The 5000-nt window shown below is 39.0% G+C and overlaps 1 long non-coding RNA gene across 1 annotated transcript in view; it reads left to right on the forward strand.

The window, feature by feature from the left end:
- LOC118761553 overlaps nt 1-5000 on the forward strand; it is a 23281-nt gene that overhangs the window by 1818 nt on the left and 16463 nt on the right. The window contains exon 2 of the long non-coding RNA XR_004997467.1: nt 903-915. This is a non-coding gene — a long non-coding RNA (uncharacterized LOC118761553). The remainder of the gene's footprint in view (nt 1-902; nt 916-5000) is intronic.

Genomic DNA, 5000 nt, shown 5'->3' on the forward strand with positions numbered 1-5000 from the left:
TTGATATGAAATTATTTTTTTCCTCTTTCTCTGTCCGTGAGAACCAATATTTCTCAAGGTGCGTCTGTTTATTCGTACATTTTCAGAGCTGTTTTCTAGAATGTGTGTGTGTGTGTGTGTGTGTGTGTGTGTGTGTGTGTGTGTGTGTGTATGTATGTTCTCTTCCATTTTTTAATTATTTGGAATCGTCCTACATATGGTTTTCTAACAAAGATACAAAACTCCATCATTGAAATGTAGATAAAAAAAATACAAATTCATATTTTGAACTTGTGAAATGTCTTGCATATCTTTACTGTTCCGTTTACAAACCATTTGTGACGTGGCTGTTGGTTGATTTCTTTTTCTGAAAATCCTTGTCTATCCAGATTATCACATAGGCACTTACTAACTAAAGCAAGTGCACAATTGTCAGTCTGTCTGTTTGTCTGTCTGTCTGTATGTCTGCCTGCATGTATGTATGCATGCATGTAAGTACGTGTGCACTAAGACTTGAGTATGTAAGACTGTGTCTGTGTGACGGTTTACTGGTTGCACAACCAAAACATTTTACACGTTCCATCTGCAAATTATATATGTCTTTTACTCTTGTTCTTGTTTCAGCCATTTGACTGTGGCCATGCTGGAGCACCGCCTTTTAGTCGTGCAAATCGACCCCCAGAGCTTATTCTTTGTAAGCCTAGTACTTATTGTATCGGTCTCTTTTGCCGAACCGCTAAGTTACGGCGACGTATAAACACACCAGCATCGGTTGTCAAGCGATGTTGGGGGACAAACATACACACACACACACACACACACACACACATATATACATATACATATATACGACGGGCTTCTTTCAGTTTCCGTCTGCCAAATCCACTCACAAGGCTTTGATCGGCCCGAGGCTATAGTAGAAGACACTTGCCCAAGGTGCCACGCAGTGGAACTGAACCTGGAACCATGTGGTTGGTAAACAAGCTACTTACCACACAGCTACTCCTACGCCTATATTGTTCTGTTCTACTTCAAGATTTCTTGCCAATAGAGAAAGAACCGGTTTCTAACCTAGATCCAAGGCTCCTTCACTGGAATTTCAACACCAACAACAGGATATTTTGCATGTATGCATGTCTGTCTGTCTGTCGGTATGTATGTCCTCCTGTCTTCTTCTTATTCTTCTTCTTCTTCTTCTTCTTCTTCTTCTCCTCTTCCTCCTCTTCCTCCTCCTCCCTTTTTCTCATCCTCCTCCCATTTCCTCCTCCTCCTGTCTTCTTTTTCTACTTCTCCTCCTCCTCCTCCCTTTTTCTCCTCCTGTCTTCTTCTTCTTCTTCTTCTTCTTCTTCTTTTTCTTCCTCTTCTTCAACTTCCTCCCCTCCTTCTCGTCTTCTTCTTCTCTTCCTCCTCCATCTTCGCCTCCTCTTCCCCCTCCCCTTTTCTCTTGCTCCTCCCATTTCTTCCTCTTCTCCTCCTGTCTTCTTCTTCTTTTTCTTCATCTTCTTCATCTTCCTCCCCTCCTCCTCCTCCTCCTCCTTCTCGTCTTCTTCTTCTCTTCCTCCTCCTTCTTCGCCTCCTCTTCCCCCTTCCCTTTTTGTCTTGCTCCTCTCTTTTCCTCCTCTCCTCCTCCTCCTGTCTTCTTTTTCTTCTTCTTCTCATTACTCACACACTGCGTTTTCGAATAAGCAAGCACGTCGTTGCTTACAGGTTTACAACGTGACAATCTTCACTGCAAAAAGCAAAAGACAAAAAAAAAAAAGAAAAGGGAAAAAAGAAAAAGGGAGAAAGAACGAAAGAACGACAAAGGTGTAAGAGAGAGAGAGCTACAAAGCTTTCTTCCGCGCATTCTGCTTATTATAATCAAGGCAGGTGATTTGACGGGTTAGACGAAGCTATTAATTGAATCCATCAGGAATATCGCCGTTAACCCTTTTGTTACTGTATTTCTGCTTTTGTTTCAATTTTTTTTTTTTCAAATTATGAAGAATTTAGTGAAATAGCTTTGTGTATTATGAAGCTGCCGTTCCGAACATAAATTAATAGGAAATTTTGTTGGAAGTTATAATTTAAAACGCATTAAAGCAGGAAATTTGTAACATAGAACTAGAAGCAGTTTGGGGCGGTTGGGTATATGAAAAGGATTAATGTGGTTCTTCTCCATGTAGCTTCAGGCCAAATCTGCTCCAGCAAGCGTATGTGACACACAGACACACACACACTTTATTACACATCCATATATATTATATATATATATATATATATATATATATATATATATATATATATATATTCTCTTTTATTCTCTTTTACCTTTTACATGTTTCAGTCATTTGACTGCGGCCATGCTGGAGCACCGCCTTTAGTCGAGCAAATCGACCCCGGACTTATTCTTGTAAGCCCAGTATTTATTCTTCGGTCTCTTTTGCCGAACCGCTAAGTGACGGGGACGTAAACACAGCAGCATCAGTTGTCAAGCAATGCTAGGGGGACAAACACAGACACACAAACGCATTATATATATATATATATATATATATATATACATATATACGACAAGGCATTGGTCGGCCCGGGGCTACAGCAGAAGACACTTGCCCATGATGCCACGCAGTGGGACTGAACCCGGAACCATATGGTTGGTTAGCAAGCTACTTACCACACAGCTACTCCTGCGCCTATATATATATATATATATATATATATATACATATACTAGCACTATGATCTGGCAACGCCGGGTCATAGTGCTAGTGCATGCATATACAGCTGCGTGCGTGCGCACATACACGCGGGTGCTGTCCAAATCTCCGACCAATCACATACAGCTAGCTGGCATTCAATTGGCGTATCAAGTTTCGGGCATTTTGATTGGGTTTTGGATAGAAAATTCACAAAAAAAGTCACTTCTATTGATTTTTTTAATGGCTTTGCGGGGTGACTGGGGAAATGTAAAGATATGCACGACCACCCTAGGACGGTTTTGAATGACCATAGAAAGTGCGAGCCCTCTAACTGAAAAATTGTGGATTTTTATAAAGGACACACACAGAGACATTTTGCCGTTTATATATATAGATGTATATATATATATATGTTTGTTCCTTCTCAAGCCATTCCTATATATATATAGGGAACTTTGATAATCCGTTACAGTACTTACCCAGCATACCTATCCGTTTAGATCCTCTGTGAACTAAACCCCAATATTTTTTATACAACTTTCTCTCACTCTTTCTTCTGTTGGCCTGCTCGCTTAGCCAGCGAGGTGGCGTCATTTGAAGGCTAAAGCAATGCGAAGCGCATCGTGACCAGCGATGTGTAACAACATCTGATAAGCCTGGTCGGTCACGATGATCACGGTGATATGAAGAACTACAATATCCAACATGTTCTATTAATTTTTAAAAACAATATGGCGTGATTTGAAGAATATTCAGCTGATATTTCTAACTAGGCGAACGGCAACATAGAACCTTCCTCATTTTCTGTACATGAAGTGTATGAAGTTATGTTGAAAAATATGGCGGCCAGCATTGAATGGGATGTGATGAGGACATTTTACTAAAATATATTTTTTTTAGCTTTTTCCCTCCACCGAATTCCTTTTCTGTTCTTCTTTATATTGCATGTTATTTAGTACTTTCTAGCTGGGAAAAGCTTTGATCTTGAGCAGCATTCAACAACTCTTTAGTTATAGCTTTCATCCCCGGAACTTCTAAGCCATCGCTGAATATTTTTTTTTATATTGATCTCCATCCATTTTGCTCAATTTCGCGGGAGTATTAACTGTGCTTGGGTGTTTTTCCTTTTTTTAACCACCATTTTGTTTTTGTCAGCATGTTGCTTTTCCGTCACCATTTTATTTGTTCCATTTTACATTCTGTATTTTATTCTTTATTTTTATTTACATCCCAGATTTCTTCTCATAAATTAACTATTGCTTTAGCCTCTTTTCCGTTGTAATTCCTGTTTACCTGCCATTATAATGGAAATAGAGGAAAAAGAGAGAGGGGAAAAAATCCCACCTTTATTTCTGTTTGCATTTTCGAGCTATTTGCGCTAATTTTCCGTACAGTTATTTTTGTAATTCTAAATGAGTTAGTTGATAACCGTTTCCTAATTGTAAAACTACTCAACTTCCGTGTGTTTGTGGTAAATATAATCTTCCAGTGTCTCCTTTTGAATAATGCACTCTAAATGCTCTTACCGTTTTTTTTCTTTCTGGCTGTTCATTCAACGATCGTCGCTTTTTTCCTCTTTGTATTTTATTATATATTTTATATCACAATTAGTGAACAATAAAGTCATGAGTTAGCGTTACTTACGGATATCTAACCTGTTAATCTCTGTTTCACAGCACTACTGATGGCGGGAATTTCAAGGGAGTATCTGCGACTGGGTAACTGGATATAGAACAAATATCTCAAAGAATTTTAAGTTCGTAAAGGATTGCTTTTTTCTTTCGATTCTCTCGCTGATGTTTTTATCCTTTACTGGTTTATATATCGACGAAAGACACACACACACACACACACACACACACACACACACACACACACACACGCACATACTCACACACTTACACACACACACGCACACACACACACGCACATACTCACACACGTACATACACACACACGCACACACACACGCACGCACACACACATATGCGCGCACACACACACACACACACACACACACACACACTCACACACACACATGCGCACACACACACATACGCACGCACACACACGCACAATATGAGTTACAGTATCGACCAGATTACCGGATGTTGTTATACACCTCTGCTTACAATATTCTGCCATACATACATACATACATACATACATACATACATACATACATACATACATACATACACATACATACATACATTCATACATACATACATACATACACACATACATACATACACACATACATTCATACATACATACATTCATACATACATACTTACATACATACATACATACATACATTCATTCATACATACATTCATA

This window comes from Octopus sinensis, unplaced genomic scaffold (genome assembly GCF_006345805.1).
Source record: "Octopus sinensis unplaced genomic scaffold, ASM634580v1 Contig15072, whole genome shotgun sequence".
Taxonomy (NCBI): Eukaryota; Metazoa; Mollusca; class Cephalopoda; order Octopoda; family Octopodidae; genus Octopus; species Octopus sinensis.